Consider the following 20588-nt stretch of genomic DNA (forward strand, 5'->3'; position numbering starts at 1 on the left):
CATCCATGTCCCTGCAAAAGACATGAACTTATCCCTTTTTATGGCTGCATAGTATTCCACGGTGTATATGGGCCACATTTTCTTAATCCAGTCTATCATTGATGGACATTTGGGTTGGTTCCAAGTCTTTGCTATTGTGAATAGCCCTGCAATAAACATATATGTCCATATGTCTTTATAGTAGAATGATTATAATATACCCAGTAATGCAATCGCTGGGTCAAATGGTATTTACAGTTCTAGATCCTTGAGGAATCACCACACTGTCTTCCACAATGGTTGAACTAATTTACACTCCCACCAACAGTGTAAAAGCGTTCCTATTTCTCCACATCCTCACCAGCATCTGTTGTTTCCTGACTTTTTAATGATCGCCATCCTAACTGGCGTGAGATGGTATGTCATTGTGGTTTTGATTTGCATTTCTCTAATGACCAGTGATGATTAGCATTTTTTTCATGTCTGTTGGCTACATAAATGTCTTCTTTTGAGAAGTGTCTGTTCATACCCTTTGCCCACTTTTTGATGGGGTTGTTTTTTTCTTGTAAATTTGTTCAAGTTCCTTGTAGATTCTGGGTATTAGCCCTTTGTCAGGTGGATAGATTGTAAAAATTTCCTCCCATTCTGTAGGTTGCCTGTTCACTCTGATGATACTTTCTTTTGCGGTGCAGAAGCTCTTTAGTTTAATTAGGTCCCATTTGTCAATTTTGGCTTTTGTTGCCATTGCTTTTGGTGTTTTAGACCTGAAGTCTCTGCCCATGCCTATGTCCTGAATGTTATTGCCCAGATTTTCTTCTAGGGATTTTATGATCCTAGGTATTATGTTTAAGTCTTTGATCCATCTTGAGTTGATTTTTGTATAAGGTATAAGGAAGGGGTCCAGTTTCAATTTTCTGCATATGGATAGCCAGTTTTCCCAACACCATTTATTAAATAGAGAATCTTTTCCACATTGCTTGTTTGTGTCAGGTGTGTCAAAGATCAGATGATTGTAGATGTATTGTGTTATTTCTGAGGCCTCTGTTCTGTTCCATTGGTCTATATATCTGTTTTGGTACCCGTGCCACGCTGTTTTGGTCACTGTAGCCTTGTAGTGTGATTTGAAGTCAGGTAGCATGATGCCTGCAGCTTTGTTCTTCTTGCCCAAGATTGTCTTGGCTATGTGGGCTATTTTATGGTTTCATATGAAGTTTAAAGTAGTTTTTTTTCCAATTCTGTGAAGAAAGTCACTGGTAGCTTGATGGGGATAGCATTGAATCTATAAATTACTTTGGGCATTATGGCCATTTTCACAATATGGATTCTTCCTATCCATGAGCATGGAATGTTTTTCCATTTGTTTGTGTCCTCCCTTCTATCCTTAAGCAGTGGTTTGTAGTTCTCCTTGAAGAGGTCCTTCACATCCCTTGTAAGTTGGATTCCTAGTTAATTTATTCTCTTAGTAGCAATTGTGAATGGGAGTGCACTCATAATTTGGCTCTCCGTTGGTCTGTTATTGGTATATAGGAATGCTTGTGATTTTTGCACATTGATTTTGTATCCTGAGACTTTCCTGAGGTTGCTTATCAGTTTAGGGAGATTTGTGGCTGAGAAGATGGGGTTTTCTAAATATACAATCATATCATCTGCAAACAGAGACAATTTAACTTCCTCTCTTCCTATTTGAATACCCTTTATTTCCTTCTCTTGCCTGATTGCCCTGGCCACAACTCCTAATACTATGTTGAATAGGAGTGGTGAGAGATGGCATCCTTGTTTTGTGCCAGTTTTCAAGGGGAATGTTTCCTGTTTTTGCCCATTCAGTATGATATTGGCTGTGCGTATGTCATAAATAGCTCTTAGTATTTTCACATACATTCCCTTGATACCTAGTTTATTGAGAGTTTTTAGCATGAAGGGCTGTTGAATTTTGTCGAAGGCCTTTTCTGCATCTATGGAAATAATCATGTGGTTTTTGTCATTGGTTCTGTTTATGTGATGGATTACATTTATTGATTTGCATATGCTGAACCAGCCTTGCATCCCAGGGATGAAGCTGATTTGATCGTGGTGGATAGGCTTTTTGATGCACTGTTGGATTTGGTTTGCCAGTATTTTATTAAGGATTTTTGCATTGATGGTCATCAGGGATATTGGCCTGAAATTTTCTTTTTTGTTGTGTCTTTGCTAGGTTTTGATATCAGGATGATGCTGGCCTCATAAAATGAGTTAGAGAGGATTCCCTCTTTTTCTATTGTTTGAATAGTTTCAGAAGGAATGGTACCAGCTCCTCTTTAGAATTTGGCTGTGAATCCATCTGGTCCTGGACTTTTTTGGGTTGATAGGCTATTAATTACTGCCTCAATTTCAGAACTTGCTATTGGTTTATTCAGGGATTGGACTTCTTCCTGGTTTAGACTTGGAAGGGTGTATGTTTCCAGGAATTTATCCATTTCTTCTAGGTTTTCTAGTTTATTTGCATAGAGGTGTTTATAGTATTCTCTGATGATAGTTTGTATTTCTGTGGTATCAGTGGTGATATCCCCTATATCATTTTTTTATTGCATCTATTTGATTCTTCTCCATTGTCTTCTTTATTAGTCTGACTAGCGGTCTACCTATTTTGTTGATCATTTCAAAAACTCAGCTCCTGGATTCATTGATTTTTTGAAGGGTTTTTTTTTGTGTCTCTATCTCCTTCAGTTCTGCCCCAATCTTAGTTATTTCTTGTCTTCGGCTAGATTTTGAATTTGTTTGCTATTGCTTCTCTAGTTCTTTTAATTTTGATGTTAGGGTATCTATTTTAGATGTTTCCTGCTTTCTCTTATGGCAATTAGTGATATAAATTTCCTGCTACACACTGCTTTAAATGTGTCCCAGAGATGCTGGTACATTGTGTCTTCATTCTAACTGGTTTCAAGAACATCTTTATTTCTGCCTTCATTTCGTTATTTACCCAGTAGTCATTCAGGAGCAGGTTGTTCAGTTTCCATGTAGCTGTGCAGTTTTGAGTGATTTTCTTAATCCTGAGTTCTAATTTGATTGCACTGTGCTTTCCATTCTTTTGCATTTGCTGAGGAGTGTTTTACTTCCAATTCTGTGGTCACTTTTAGAATAAGTGAAATGAGGTGCTGAGAAGAATGTATATTTTGTTGATTTGGGGTGGAGAGTTCTGTAGATTAGGTCTGCTTGGTCCAGAGCTGAGTTCAAGTCCTGAACATCCTTGCTAATTTTCTCTCATTGATCTGTCTAATATTGACAGTGGGGTGTTAAAGTCTCCCATTATTATTGTGTGGGAGTCTAAGTCTCTTTGTAGGTCTCTGAAACTTGCTTTATGGAATCTGGGTGCTCCTGTATTGCATGTATATATATTTAGGATAGTTAGCTCTTCTTGCTGTGTTGATCCCTTTACCATAATGTAATGCCCTTCTTTGTCTCTTTTGATCTTTATTGGTTTAATGTCTGTTTTATCAGAGATTAGGATTGCAACTCATGCTTTTTTTTTTTTTTTCTTTTCGCTTTCCATTTGTTTGATAAATATTCCTCTGTCCCTTTATTTTGAGCCCATGTGTGTCTTTGCACGTGAGATGGGTCTCCTGAATACAGCACACTGATGGGTCTTGACTCTTTATCCAATTTGCCAGTCTGTATATTTTAATTGGGGCATTTAGCACATTTACATTTAAGGTTAATATTGTTATGTGTGACTTTGATCCTGTCATTATGATCCTATCTGGTTGTTTTGCCTGTTAGTTGATGCAGTTTCTTCATAGTGTCAATGTTCTTTACAATTTGGTATGTTTTTGCAGCTGGTACCGGTTGTTCTTTTTCACATTTAGTGCTTCCTTCAGGAACTCTTGTAAGGCAGACCTGGTGGTGACAAAATTTCTCAGCACTTGCTTGTCTGTAAAGGATTTTATTTCTCCTTCATGTGTGAAGCTTAGTTTGGCTGGATATGAAATTCTGTGTTGAAAATTCTTTTCTTTAAAGATGTTGAATATTGGCCCCCACTCTCTTCTGGCTTGTGCAGTTTCTGCAGAGAGATCCACTGTTAGTTTGATGGGCTTCCCTTTGTAGGTAACCCAACCTTTCTCTCTGGCTGCCCTTAACATTTTTTCCTTAATTTCAACCTTGGTGAATCCGACGATTATGTGTCTTGGGGTTGCTCTTCTTGAGGAGTATCTTTGTGGTGTTCTCTGTATTTCCTGAATTTGAATGTTGGCCTTTCTTGCTAGGTTGGGGAAGTTCTTCTGGATTATATCCTGAAGAGTGTTTTCCAACTTGGTTCCATTCTCCCTGTCACTTTCAGGTACATGAATCAAATGTAGATTTGGTCTTTTCACATAGTCCTATATTTCTTGGAGGCTTTGTTCATTCTTTTTTCTTTTTCTTTTTTCTCTAATCTTGTCTTCTCTCTTGATTTCATTAAGTTGATCTTCAGTCACTGAGATCCTTTCTTCTGTTTGATGGATTCAGCTATTGATACTTGTGTATGCTTCATGAAGTTCTCGTGCTGTGTTTTTCAGCTCCATCAGGTCATTTATGTTCTTCTCCACACTGGTTATTCTAGTTAGCACTTCGTCTAACCTTTTTCAAAGCTTCCTTGCATTGGGTTAGAACCTGCTCCTTTAGCTCGGAGGAGTTTGTTATTACTCACCTTCTGAAGCCTACTACTGTCACTTTGTCAAACTCATTCTCTGTCCAGTTTTGTTCCCTTGCTGGGGAGGAGTTGTGATCCTCTGCAGGAGAATAGGCATTCTGGTTTTTGGAATTCTCAGTCTTTTTGCGCTGGTTTCTCCCCATGTTTGTGGATTTATCTATCTTTGGTCTTTGATGTTGGTGACCTTTGGATGGGGTCTTTAAGTGGATGTGCTGTTCCTTTCTGTTTGTTAGCTTTCCTTTTAATAGTCTGGCCTCTCTGCTGCTGGTCTGCTGGAGTTTGCTGGAGGTCCACTCCAGACTGTTTGCCTGGGTATCACCAGCAGAGGCTGCAGAACAGCAAAGATTGTTGCCTGTTCTTTCCTCTGGAAGCTTCATCCCAGAAGGGAACCTGCCAGATGCCACCAGAGCTCTCCTGTATGAGGTGTCTGTCGGCCCCTACTGGGAGGTGTCTCCCAGTCAGGACACACAGGGGTCAGGGACCCACTTGAGAAGGCAGTCTGACCCTTAGCAGAACTCGAACGCTGTGCTGGGAGGTCTGCTGCTCTCTTCAGAGCCATCAGGCAGGGATGTTTAAGTCTGCTTCTAAGTCCCAGAATGGGGCTGCTGTCTTTTTTTCAAAGATGTCCTGCCCAGAGAAGATAAATCTGGCAGTCTGGCCACAGCAGCATTGCTGAGCTGCAGTGGGCTCTGCCCAGTTCGACCTTCCCAGCAGCTTGGTTTACACTGTGAGCATAAAACCATCTACTCAAGCCTCAGCAATGGTGGATGCCCCTTCCCCTACCAAGCTGGAGTATCCCAGGTGGATCTCAGACTGCTGCTGTGCTTCCAGTGAGAATTTCAAGCCAGTGGATCTTAGTTTCCTGGGCTCTGTGGGGGTGGGACCCACTGGCTCCCTGGTTCAAAGACCATGGGACAAGCATGGCATCTGTGCCAGAGTTCCTGAGGCTCAGTCCCTCATGGCTTCCCTTGGGTAGGGGAGAAAATTCCCTGACCCCTCGCGCTCTCCAGGTGATGCAATGGCCCACCCTCCCTCTATGGGATGCACCCACTGTCCAACCAGTCCCAATGAGATGAACTGGGTACCTCAGTTGGAAATGCAGAAATCACCCGCCTTCTGTGTTGATCTTGCTAGGAGCTACAGACTGGAGTTGTTCCTATGTGGCCATCTTGCCAGCAATTGATTTTTATTTTTTTTTTTTAATATGACACCAAAAGCTCAGGCAACTAAAGCACAAATAAAGGATTAGCACTGTATCAAACTCAAAAGCTGTTGTACAGCAAAACATGCAATCAATAAAATGAAAAGGCAGCCTACAGACTGGGAGAAAATATTTACAATCTATATCTGATAAGTGGTTCAGAGCATGTAAGGAACTCTAAAAACTCGATAGCAAAACCCCAAAATAATGTAATTTAAAAATGGGCAAAAGACTTGAATAGACATCTTTCCAGAGACAATATAAAAATGGCCAACAGTTACATAAAAAGGTGCTCATCATCACTAATTATCAGGGAAGTACATATCAAAGCCACAATGAGGTATCACTTCACTCCTGTTAGATTGGCTATTATCAAATACACCAGAGATAACAAATTCTGGTGAGGGTGAAGGGACAAGAGAACACTTGTACCTTGTTGGTGGTAATGTAAATTGGTACAGCCGTTATGGAAAACAGTATGAAGGTTCCTCATACTGTTCATCAAATTAAAAATAGAACTGCCATATGACTCTGGATATATATGCAAAGCACCTCAGAGATATCTGCCCTTGTATGTTCACTGTAGCACTTTTCACAATAGTGGAAACGTGGAAACAACCCATATGTCCACTGACAAATGAATAAAGAAAATGTGAGATAACACACACACACACACACACACACACACAATGTGATACATACACACATATGTACATACAGAGTGAAATGTTATTCAGCCTTTTAAAAGAAGGAAATTCTGCCATTTGCAACAGCCTGGGTGAACCTGGAGGAGGTTATGCTAAGTGAAATGAGTCAGAAACAGAAATAAAAAATACTGCATGATCTTCCTTATATGTGGAGTCCATAAAAAAGTAGAATACATAGAAACAGAGGGTTAGAATGGAGCCTACCAGGGGAGGGAGTGGGGAAGAAAATTGCGAGATGTTGACGAAAGGGTACAAATGTGAAGATATGTAGGAGGAATAACTCTAGAGATTTAATGTACACTGTGATGACTAGAAGGTCCTATGGAAGGTGACAGATAGGATAAATTTCTTGACTGTAGTAATCATTTCACTATGTGTATATATATCGAAACATCCTGTTGTGCACCTTAAATATTTATAATTAAAACAGAAAAAGTAGACATAGATAAAAGAAAACTAATTGTGTTCATATGTATATATTTTCCTTCCAAATTTTTAGAATTTCTAAGGTAAAATTAGAATTATGATTTGATTTTCATGAGGTCATCTATCAGCTATTTTTAAAAGTCTGTACTTTTGCTGATTTATTAAAATTTTGCTTAATAAGATACCATTTTGGGATTTAAGAATCAAATACAAATTCACCCTTTTTCATTTCTATAGATGTCTATTTATGATAGGAAGCAATGATAGTAACTTTTGAGAAAGATTTGAAGTTCAAAGTTCAATAAGCATGATAAATACATAAGCATGATAACACAGGCATGATAAATAAAGAGAGAATTAGAAAGCTTCATGTGTATACCCCATAGCTGGATGAGTTTACTATCCATGAATTGATGGCGTAGTCCTTAGCAGGCAACAGGCAATAAGAACAAATATTGTCTCATATCCTTCTTGACTAATCAAACTGTTGTGGTAAACTGAGTCATGAGATTATATACAAGTCATTGTAAATCAAGTGGAATAAAATAAGTTTTGGGGTAACTTAATCCAGAAAATCTCCTGGCTTTTCTCTGAACCATGATCAACAAATTCTGGTAATTATAATTTAGGCAATTCATGTGCTTAGATGAAAACTAATAAAGAAATATTTCCCAATGTCACTGCATTGTCAGAAAAAAGTTTCCATGTTTATTAACAGTATAAGAAAATTTAAAAGACTGAAGATATATTGATGTTTCTGTTAATAACATATTCTAAAAATATTTATTAGGCTTTCATTATAAGGAATGTAGGTACATTCTTATTTGAACACCAAAGTTGACCTCAACCCAATGACACTTGTTAACTTTGAAAGTGAAGAATGTAAAAATGCCTGGATTTCCATGGTGATTTAACTGACCCTTTCCATCAGTTGTTATTCTTGTGGATTTGTAGTTCAAAGAAAGGTTCATAGTTTAGCCCATTACAAAGTACTACATGCTCCAACACATGTGAACTGCACCAAACATTTACCTAGCTTTAGAGGATTTCTTTTGCATACAGAAGAAACCTTGGATACTTAGTTAATGTTTCCTACATTTTGATTTGATTTTTTTCTCCTAGTTTTCCTGATGTATGATCTACATCTCCATATGTTTATATTTAGTCAACACAAGCTATAAAAATACATGCAAAATTAAGGGTAGGATAAAGTCAATTATCCAAATAATACAAATCAGGATAATTTCACCTTCAATCTGCAACTTGCTATTAACAAAAGTTTGATCTTCCTGTTTTTTCTCTCGAAGTATTTTTAAATCAAGTCAAAGTGTTGGTCACCAGAGTATATTACTGTAATAATATCATCAGCAACATATAAAATTCTTCTATGCTTTTCATTCTACTCTTTCTACCTCTAGATGGTTATGTTTGTGTAAGTTTGGGTTAGGTCATGTAATATTTGTATAGACTTTTAAAATTATCTAAACTTAATTCACCAGTGGTTGAAAAAGTACCATGAGATCTTGTTTTGTAGTCTTAACTGTAGCACGTAAATCTGTTCTGCAGACCATAACAGCAGCAGTGTAATGAAGATACTTGCTAGCATCAGTCATGATGGCATGGAATTAGAAGGGAGTGGCTCATTTGGGTAACATACTTCCCTTGGGTCTGAAGCTGATTGATATAAGGCTTATAGCTAATAGGTCTTATCGCCTTCAATGACAGAATTGGCTAGAGGCCCAGACCAAGATCATTTCATTGCATGAATGATTATTAATTCTAAAGATAATATAAATCAAAGGATTTAAAAATGGGGGCTGTTATATTCATCACAACTGGAATCTTTGACGAATTTAACAGCTCCCATCTTCCCAGCACAGGCAGACTGACCCATGTTAATGCTGTGTAGGATTTCAATAGAAGAAAAGGTTCAGGCTAACAGGATCACCAACCTCTGTCACTCAGACTCCAGGCAAGGTCGATGTAACATAATCTGGGAGCCACCAGATGTCGTACATACATTGTTCATTATTTGATTTCTCCAAGTACATGTAGTAAGTGCTGGAAAGAGAAGAAATTGCTGTAGCTGTTAAGAGGATTCTTTCCAGAGCAGTGTTGAGTTTACTGATAAAATTTACTTCCTCTAACGTTGTACATGCAGTTTAGAAAATAATAGCTACCTCATTCATGGGAAACATTTTAGTTAACTTGAAATGTACTAATTATTTTTATGATGATTCAATTTTCCTGAACATAGTGTTTTTATTTTAAATTGCCCCTCAAGCTGACTTTGTTTTTTATTCGTTCAGTGAACAAATCCTGATTGAGTGTTTTCTATTTAACCATCACTTATTAGGTGCTGGGGATACAAAGGTAAATAAGATTTTCCCTGTCCTCAAGGATCACACAGTTCAGGCAGTGAGTTAGAGAGAAATAAGCCAAATAACAGAGCACAGTTATGATGTGGTCCTAGGTTACATTCTCAGAAAGCAGATACTGAGATAGAGTTTGGGGTGCAAGATGTTTATTAGGGTTAAACACTTGTGAAAAGATGGGGGTGGAAATAGAAATGGGCAGGGAGGAAAGTTCAAATGTGCTGCAGGTCTGCCAAAGCACTGGGCAACATAGTGGGACTTCTGGAACAAGTATTGCCCATCAGAGCTGTCCCATGTCAGCCTGGGGCCTTAAATCTTTCTCTCACTCAGTGGCTAGATGTGGGCTGCCCTAGGAAGGCATGACCTTGGGTGAGGTTGAGGTCACTCTTTGTAGCTGAGGCAGACCCTGAAGCTGACATTTGAAGGCTGCCTCATGACCACACTTCCTGTAAGCTCAGAAGCAAGTCCTTTTTATAGGGGATTTTGGGTAGTGCATTACAGTGTAGACCACATACACATAGGATGCTATGAAACCCTAGAGGAATGTTACAATGCAGCCTCAGGGAGTAGATCACAGATAGTGAATCCACAATGAATCTTAAAAATAACAATAATAATAACTAAGATTTATTGGATTATTACCATATGCCAAATATAATATTAAATCCTTGACATGGATTATCTCATTTAATATTTCCCACAAACCTAGGAGATAGATAAGTAACTACCATTCTCAGGTTACAAATGAAGCTATAGCAGTTTAAAGATTAGGCAACTTGTCAAAGGCTACACAGTTGGATTCAATCCTAGGCTCTAATGGCTTCAAGACCCATTGCATAAAGATATGAACTGTCTAGCAAAGTTCTTGACATAGAATGCAAATGTAATAAATATTTGGTGAAGGAAGATGAAGGGAAAGGAGGGAAGGAGAGGGGTTGAGGGAAGAGGGAAGATAAATAAGAAGGTAAAAAGTTACCTTTAAATAACTGCAAGAAGATGGATATGGTCAGATGGGTGACTCCCGAGTCCTATTAAGATGCTCTCAAATTTGTCCTTAAAAAATTAAATGAGTAGTAAGCCTATTGTTTGTGTTCTCTGTATGAGAAGATACTCCTTCTGAGATTATTTCCTCCCATCTTCTGTTTTTTGAAAGATATATATGTGACTAATCTTTCTCCAGTATACATCGCTATTACTCTATTACATTGGTATTGTTTACAGAGGTCTTTGCATCTTATCAAACTACCGAATTGCCTGAGGGACCACATGATTCCTGGCTCTAAAAGATTGTCATCATTCCTACAGCATTATCATAGGGTGTCTACTGGATTAACTTCCTAGAATTTGATGGTCAGGTAATTTCAGCTTCTACTTGTGTGACTCTTTTCCAGCATTCTCCCTTTCTATACATTTTATATTCATCCTTCTATCTTATCTGCTATCCAGCAGAACTTGTCTTTTGTTCAGTTACTATGTCCAATGGACATGTGTTTTTGTAAGCCACAAGCCCAATTTCAGAAATATTAGAATAGCTAGGTTCTTGACCATTCTGTTTTACCTTAAACATAAAATGTTGTTAAGGGTTATTGAAAAGACTATGTATGATGCTACTTATGATACAAGTGTCAGCCTATTGGTACTTTTAATTTCCTATAAGACTTTGTCTTTTAATCTCATATAAGAGTTTGAAGGTATTGTTGATTAGATATTCTACTTTCTGTCTGTATTTTAACTTATGTAGCCCTATTTTAAAGCCCATTCTTCATGGTTTCTGGAGCCAGGAACAGTAACCACCTATAAATAGAGCCTTATATTTACAGACACTGCAGCAGAAAAAGAATGATAAAATAGAAGAGGTGGGTGACACTGTAATTCCTTTTTACATGAATTTGGAAGATATGACAGGTCAGAAAAATCATTTCTGATGATAGGCCTCTGGAACCCAGACTTCCAGCAGTGCTTCAAACTACTAACAGAAATCCAGTTTTTTACTTCATAACAATCTATAAAATATAAAGTCATAGAAGTGGAGACATCTCTGATCAGCAGATGCTGTAGCCCCAGTCAAGACCCTGTGGATGTTCTATTTTCTTTTGAATACAAGTGACCTAGACTGTTACCAGCATGATGTCCTGGGCCAGGACGCTTGGAACGATTTGAGAAAGAAGATCAGAATAGAGAGTGTTGAAGGAAGTATGTGCTTAGCATCAAATCCAAGGTTTAGTGAGTGTTAGTAGAGAAGAAAGAGGGAATCAAGTACAGATATGAAAATGGTATTGACCAGGGAAGAGGGAGGAGATGGGTTGAAAAGTTCAGAACATAGATGGTTAATAAAGGCAAGATTTGGGGAATGTCTCCCATCTAGTTCAAGGAAGGGTTGGCTTAACATGTGTGCATTTGGTAGTGGCTGTGGAGAGTGGTACTGTTGTTGGCAATATGGGGAGTTGGAGATGAAGGGAGCTATGTGATCTCAGAAGGAACATTCTACTCATTTTTTTGTTTTTTGTCTGAGGCTAGTCCTGAGTCTTACATATACTTATATATGTTAGACATAACAGTGATTTCCAAAGTACCTTTTACTTGATCAGTGGGCAAAATCCTGTATGAAGTCCCAGTACATAAAAGATAGAAGGAATAAGTTCTACTGTTCTATAGCACAGTAAAGTGGCTATATTGAACAATTAATTGTTGTATGTATCAAAATAGTTGAAAGAAATGATTTGGAATGTTCCCAACACAAATAGATGATAAATGTTTTGAAGTGATAGATATCCTAAATACTCTGATTTGATCATTATGTATTTGTATACATCTATTAAAATATCATATGTACCTCACAAACATATATAATTATCATGTATCAATTAAAACAAAACAGAGTTTCCCTGGTTGAAGTAGGTGGCAGTTGGTACCAATGGGGGACTTTAAGAAGGAGCTGTTAGGAGTTTCTACAGGTTTAATGGTGTTTGAGAGGATACGTGGGATGAAGGCACAGCCCTTGATTCAAATTAAAATATAGAATATTTTTGTATGGATATTTTGTGTGTGTTAATAGTTGAATGTGTAGTTATTTTATACTTAAAGTCATTTTAGTTTAATGTAATTAAATAAATTTAACTTTCGGTATTATTAGGTCATTTATGGTAAAATACGTAGATTGACAGTAACTCTAAATCCAGACTGCCTGGGATTTTGTTCCAGTTACATGGCTTACCTTGAACAAATTCCTTATTCTTTCTGTGTTTCGGTTTTCTCACTGATAAAATTGCATCTACCTTATAGGTACTATTATGAGGATTAAATAAATTAATACATTTAAAACACTTAGAATGGTCCCTGGTATATGGTATGTGTTATATCAACATTTTTTATTTTGTCATTAATTTTCCGTACCTTCTATTGGCAAACAGATTGCAAACTTCTTGGAGTCAGAGGCATTATTTATGTCTCTTTTTATCTTGATTGGAATACTATTTTGCATGTAGTTCAGGAAAGTAATGAACTAATTAACCAACTATGAAGTGAGTAATTAGTCTCATACAAAAGCACCCTTAGGGGTTGAAAGCGTAATAATGAATAAAACAGTGCTTTTGAAAAACTTGCAGATTAATGACCCTAAATTAAGTAAATCAAGGAAAATATAATTAAATGCAATTAATTAAATGTAATTTAATGTAAAATAATATAGTAAAATATCTGTCCTAGAGGTATGACAAAAAATTTTTCAGAAGAACAGATACTTCGGTCGGTTTTCTTTTCCCTTGGTAACAACATCCAGAATTGTATTTGAGTTAAAATTTGAAGGGTGCATTTTTAGAGTTTCCTAGTTCCAAAAGTGACAGACATTTTGCCCAAAGGGATAAATGTATATAAAGGCATAGAGGCAAAAGGAAAAACCACCCACAACAGGAAATTTGAAAATAGCAAATAGGCCTTTGGATCCTGAAGGAGGGAGAAGATGTGACTTAGGCCAGACATAATGGTAAGCAGGAACCCGAATGCAGAAAGCCAAGTATGCCATTTAAGATTCAGGACTTAATCCTGTAGGAATTGAGTAACTGAAGGTTTCTGTGAATAAATATTTGTGGATACTGACGATGTCTATTCTGGATTGGACAACACTGTGAAGCTCCCATTGGGGTTTGAGGGTCTTTATATTTACACACATTTTTAAAAATGAAAAACTAAAAATAAATAACTTTGCTCTTTAGTGGCTCCAACTAAGCATCCTTGAAGGTCACTCCAAATAACAGAGAGAGTATGCATTTTGAACGATTCACTTTTCCAGGTTTAATTTGGAAATCATGTTTTTCTGTAGAGAAATTAGATTTTTCTTTACAAATAGTAAAACGCCAGAGTCATAATTGTGGGAAGTTTTCACTTGGACAGAAACTATACTGTTCATAGTGTACTATAATTTTGTAGAAGGAACAAAAATAGTTGAACTTGGCCATAACACATTCTTTCTTTAAATTTATGAGAATGAGAATGGTGAAAGTATGTAAGGTAGCCTATGTGAGACTTTGCTTTGGTCTTTCCTTTCGTACCTTTCTTTCTTTATCTTTAGCACTTGTTTATGTCTTTATTGTTTCATTAGACATTTTAGGCCCTTAGGTTTCTTTTCTTATGCTTAACCCATAGTAAAAATTCAGTAATAGTAGTTACATAAGTGAATAACATAGTCTTACATTCCATACCAACTAATTTATATAAAATCCATGACAAATAATACATTTATCAATTACATATGGAAATAAAAAATCTTACCAAATCTCCATCCCTTGAATATTATGATTATAGAGGAAGAGGAAGTCTTCCATCTTGAGATCACCTGCAAGCCTGTCTTGTCTTTCTTGCTACTTTCAATGCTAATGATCTCACAGCCCTTCTGGGACCCATGCTCCTGGACCCTGGAAATGGATCACTTTCTCAAAGTTGACCTCTAACAGGTAACATGTTCTGTTAATAGGAAAGCAAAAGAAAGAAAACAAAATAAAACCTCTAGTTTTGTCAGGGCATCAACATTTTCCAACTACGAATATTACCTTATGATGAAAAGCATATGGTTTTCAGAATTAGATCTGGGTTCAGAATTGGGCTCTAATTTTTATGCGACGAAGCTTGTGAACTTGGCAATTTACTTTCCCAACCACAAAATGAGGATTAGTAATATCTACCTCCCAGACTTGTTTTGAAGATTAAAGCGAAAAAGAAAATATGGGAGCTCTAGGCATAGTGAGCACTGTCTGTTACAAATAGAAGGCATCCATTAGACCCTGTCCGTATACCCAGACCACCACCTTATCCACCTCCTGACCTCTGAAAGCCTCTCCTTTTCTGGAGATCTGAATCATGAAGCTTGCCTAGAAATGGTATTGTAAATAATAGTCAGCTGATTGGTCTATGACAGATTACATTGAGAATTATGACAGACCTTCCCAGTATAAGAAGCACTTTTTCCTGTGGTTCTGTGGTTGAGATAGCCCTACTCACTCCACTCATCAATTACAAGAGTAGTCATAAACTCCAGATCCAATCAATCAGAGTATTTCTCCCTTTAGCTAAAGAGATTGGTTAAGGGATAGACAAGTGGCATGTAATCTCAGTCAGAACACTTCTCTAGCTTTTCACCATAAATGTTAGTGAAACTATTACTCTCCATTGGGAGATTGATAAGTTGGCAGAATATAGGTCAGCCATCTTGGCTACCACATATAAGAGAATTGTCTGAAGGAGAGAGACTCATACAGCATTATTTCACTACAGATATCCCAGTAGCCATTTTATTACTAGCCTTCATCTTTTTATTCTTCATCTGTTTTGAGGTGGGTTTCTGTTATTTGCAAGGAAAAGAATTCTGAAAAATACACATCTTGGCTTCTGGAAGAAAATACTTTGATTATAAAGATTTTAAAGAACTATCTATCAGGATTTTTTTTTTTTTTTTGCACATTTAAAATTGTCTAAAGACAACTGTATTTTGGAAAGCGTATATATATAAAATATTTAATATTTTTTCAATTTTTACATTCCCAGTATTCACAGCTAGACTGAGATGTGTAAAGTGGATTAAGAGTTGGTTGCATCAAGAGAAACATATTCGTATGGAAGCTGCATGGCTAATTCTCATGCTCAAATGCACCTCAGCAGCAGAAGAGGCCACTTGGCTTAAGAATCCCAAGAAAAGTCAACACCAGCACCAAAAACGAAACCATAGACATGTTGAGGATATTCAAAGGTGTTAATCAGGGCAAGTGCTTGACTAAGCTGCTGGATTATAAGCCCCTGACAGCTCCTCTAGAATCTCTGAAATATCTGCAGTGTGGTACTCTACACCTCACCACTGTCTGGTGACAAGGGATATACTACAATCAAGGTGAAGATATAAAGGGAAGTATATTTCTTAAAAAAAAAATAAAGAAAATGAGAGTTTATATTGACAAATGATACTAAACATTTATTTCCCCAAGGGTATAAAACCCAGGAACACAGTCTTCTTGGAGACTCATGATCACCTATAAGCATGCTAGTAAATCATCTGGTGTTCATTTAGTCATCTGTCTAGCAGATATTTATTGGATTCTTAATGAGTGTCAGTTACTGTTGTAAATGCTGTGGATATAGCATTCCACAATACAGACAAAAAAGTTCTTGCCCTCATGGGGATTACATTCCGGCGGAGGCAATTTAAAATAAATATAAGAAATACATACTGTCTGGCTGGGGCTAAGTGCTGTGGGGAATCATAATGCATGGAAGAGGGAAGAAGGAATGCTTTGAGTGGGAATGGAGTTGTACTTTAAACACGAGAATGGCTTACCAAAGAAGAGGTGAAGGAGCAAGGCACTGAGGTATCTGGGGGAAGAGTATTCAAAGAGATGGGAAGAACCATTGTGAAAGTCCCCAGGCAAGGGTATGTCTGGTGTGCTAGGAAACAGCAAGGAAGCAAAGAAGTCAGTGTGGCTGGTGAAAAGTGAAGGCAGGAAAGACACATTCAAAAAAGTAGCAGGGGCCAGATCATGTACAGAACCTCAGAGTCAGTCTATGTAATGGGCTTTAATAACAGTTTTCAGCAGAAGGGCAACATGATCTGAATTAATTTTTTTTGATAATAAATCCTTTATTAAGAGCTAGTTTTTTTATTGATAAGTAAGAGTTGTACATATTTTGGAGTACATGTGACTTTTTAATATATCTACAATATGTAACAATCAATTCAAGGTAATTGGGATATCCATTACTTTAAACACTTATCTTTTCTTTGTGTTGGAAATATTCTAATTTTTCTCTTCTAGCTATTTTGAAATATACAATAAATTATTGTTAACTGTAATTTCCCTACTGTGCTATCAAATAGTAGAAATATTTCCTTCTATCTAACTGCATTTTTGTACCCATTAACCAACTTCTTTTCATCTACTCCCAACCTCCACCCTTCTGAGCTTCAGGTACCTGCCATTTGACTCTTTACCTCCACGAGATCCATTTTTTCAACTCCCAATGTGAATGAGAACAAGGAATATTTGTTTTTTCTATGCCTGGCTTATTTCACTTATAATAAGGACCTCAAGTTCTAGCCATGTTGTTGCAAATGACAGGATCGCATTCTTTTTATGGCTGAATAATATTCTATTGTGTATCTATAACACATTTTTAATCAATTTATCTGTTAATGGACACTCAGGTTGATTCAATATCTTGGCTATTGTGAATAGTGCTGCAGCAAACATGGGAATGTGATATATTTTGGATATACTGATTTCCTTTCTTTTGGATATATACCTAACACTGGGATTGCTAGATCATATTGTAGGTCTATTTTTAGTTTTTAAAAGAAACTCCACACTGTTTCCCATAATGGTTGTGCTAATTTATATTCCTACCAGCAGTGTATGAACATTACTTTTTCTTGGCATCCTCACTATCATTTGTTGCTGTTTTTTGGTCTTTTTGATAATAGCCTTTCTAACTGTTGTGAGATATAGCTTATTGTGCTTTTAATTTGTATTTCCCTCATGATTAATGATAAAATGTTTTCCTACACTTGTTGACTATTTCTGTGTCTTCTTTTGAAAAATATCTATTCAGGCTTTTGCCTATTTTAAAACTGGGTTATTTGGTTTTTCTGCTATTGAGTGATTGGAGTTCCTTATATATTCTCATTTTTGCTCCCTCGCTACGTGGACAGGGATAAGTAGCTGTCTCTTCACTTTGTTGATTGTGGTTGGGATGGGTGTCTCTTTGCTCTGTTGATTATTTTCTTTGCTGTGCAGAAGCCTTTTAGCTTGATGTAGTCTCATTTGTTATTTTTGCTTTTGTTGCCTGTGCTTTTGAGGTCTTACCCAAAACATCTTTGCTCAGACCAATGTCCTGTGGCATTTCCCTAATGTTGTCTTCTAGCAAAATTTTAAGTCTTAAATGTAAGTATTTAATCCATTTTGAGTTTATTTTTGTATATGGTAAAAGATGGGGATCTAGTTTCACTGTGCATATAGGTATCTAGTTTTTCCAGCACCATTTATAAGATGGCTGTCCTTTCCCTAATGCATATTCTTGGCACCTTTGTTGAGAATGAGTTGTTTGTTGTATTAGTCCATTCACATGCTGCTATAAGGACATACCCAAGAGTGGGTGATTTATAAAGGAAATAGGTTTAATTGAATTACAGTTCCCCAGGGCTGAGGAGGCCTCAGGAAACTTATAATCATGGTGGAAGGCGTAGAAAACACGTTTGTCTTCATATGGCAACAGCAAGGAGAAGTGCCAAGCAAAACAGGAAAAATCCCCTTATAAAACCATCAGATCTCATGAGAACTCACTCACTGTCATGAGAACAGTATGGAGGTTACCACCTCATGATTTAATTACCTCTTCAATTACTGGGTCCCTCTCACAACATGAGGGGATTATAGGGACTACAATTCAAAATGAGATTTGGGTGGGGACACAGCCAAACCATATCATTCTGTCCCTGGCCCCTCCCAAATCTCAGGTCCTCACATTTGAAAACATAATCATTCCTTTCTAACCATCCCCCAAAATCTTAATTCATTTCATCATTAATTCAAAAGTCCAAGTCCAAATTTTCATCTGAAACAAGGCAAGTCTCTTCCAACTATGATTCTGTAAAATCAAAAACAAGTTAGCTACTTCCTAGATACAATGGGGGTACAGGCACTGGGTAAATACAACCATTCCAGATGGGAGAAGTTGGCCAAAACAAAGAAGCTACAGGCCCCATGCAAGTCTGAAATCCAATAGGGCAGTCATTAAAACTTAAAGTTCCAGAATGATCTCCTTTGACTCCATGTCTCATATCCAGGGCATGCTGATGCAAGAGGTGGGCTCCCACAGTCTTGTACATCTCCACGTTGTGGCTTTGCAGGGTACAGTTCCCCTCCTGGCTGCTTTCATGGGCTGGCATTGACTGTCTGCAGCTTTTCCAGGTGCACAGTGTAAGCTGGCAGTAAATCTACCATTCTGGGGCTCAAAGTTGGTGGCCTACTTCTCACAACTGCACCAGCCAGTGCCTTAGTGGGGACTCTGTGTGGGGGCTATGACCCCACATTTCCCTTCCACACTGCCCTAGTAGAGGTTCTCCAGGAGGACTCCATCCCTGTAGCAGACTTCTTCCTGGACATCCAGGCATTTCCATACATCCTCTGAAATCTAGGCAGACGTTCTCAAACTTCAATTCTTATCTTCTACTTACACAAAGGACCAACACCATGTGGAACCTGGCAAGACTGGGGGCTTGCACCCTATGAAGCAACATCCTGAGCTGTAACTTGGCCTATTTTACCCATGGCTGGAGGGGCTAGGATGCAGTCCCGAGGCTGCACACAGCAGGGGTCCCCTGGACCCAACTCAGGAAACTATTCTTTCCCCCTAGGCCTCAAGGCCTGTGATGGGAAGAATAGCCATGAAGGTCTCTGACATGACCTGGAGACATTTCTCCATGGTCTTTGTGATTAACATTCAGCTCATCATTACTTATGCAAATTTATATAGCCAGCTTGAATTTTTACACAGAGATTTTTTTTTTTTTTCTATTGTATTGTCAGGATACAAATTTTCCAAATGTTTATGCTCTGCTTCTTCTTGAATGCTTTGCCACTTAGGAATTTCTCCTGCCAAATACTCCAAATCATCTCTCCCAAGTTGAAAGTTCTACAGATCTCTAGGGCAGGGGCAAAAAGCCTCCAGTCGCTTTGCCAAAGCACAGAAAAAGTGACCTTTGCTCCAGTTCTCAACAAGTTCCTCATCTCCATCTGAGACCACCTCAACCTGGATTTCATTGTCCGTATCACTATCAGCATTTTGGTCAAAGCCATTCAACAAGTCTCTATGAAGTTCCAAACTTTCCCACATTTTCCTGTCTTCCTCTGAGTCCTCTAAACTATTCCAACCTCTGCCTGTTACACAGTTCCAAAGATGCTTACGTATATTTGGGTATCTTTATAGCAGCATATTACTCTCTGAGGTACCCATTTACTGTATTATTCCATTCTCATGCTGCTATAAGGACATACCAGAGACTGGGTAATTTACAAAGAAAAGAGGTTTAGTTGACTCACAGTTCTGCGGGGCTGTGGAGGTCTCAGGAAACCTACAATCATGGTGGAAAGGGAAGCAAACACATCCTTCTTCACATGGCAGCAGCAAGGAGAAGTGTCAAGCAAAAGGGGAAAAAGCCCCTTATAAAATCATCAGATCTCATGGGAACTCACTCACTCTCATGAGGACAGCATGGAGGTAACCGCCCCTATGATTCAATTACCTCCCACCAGGTCCCTCTCAGGACACGTGGGGATTATGGGAACTATAGTTCAAGGTGAGATTTGGGTAGAGACACAGTCAAATCTGTAGTAAATGTGTGAATTTATTTCTGGTTTTTCTGTTGTGTTTCACTGGTCTATTTTCATGCCAGTGCCATGCTGTTTTGGTTACCATAGCTTTGAAGTATAATTTGAAGTCAGGTTGTGTGATGCTTCCAGCTGTGTTCTTTTTGTGCAGGATTGCTTTAATTATTTGAGGTCTTTTGTTGTTCCTTGGGAATTTTAGGATTTAAAAAAATTTGTGAAGAATGTCATTGGCATTTTGATAGGGACTGCATTAAATCTGTTAGTTAAATTTTGAAAGAATCCCTCTGGCTGTTGTGCTAAAAGGATATGTAATGGGAGGAGGGGCAAAATCCAGGAAACCAGTTAGGACACCACTGTGATATGATGGTGGTGGGC

This window comes from Piliocolobus tephrosceles, chromosome 7 (assembly GCF_002776525.5).
Source record: "Piliocolobus tephrosceles isolate RC106 chromosome 7, ASM277652v3, whole genome shotgun sequence".
Lineage (NCBI taxonomy): Eukaryota > Metazoa > Chordata > Mammalia > Primates > Cercopithecidae > Piliocolobus > Piliocolobus tephrosceles.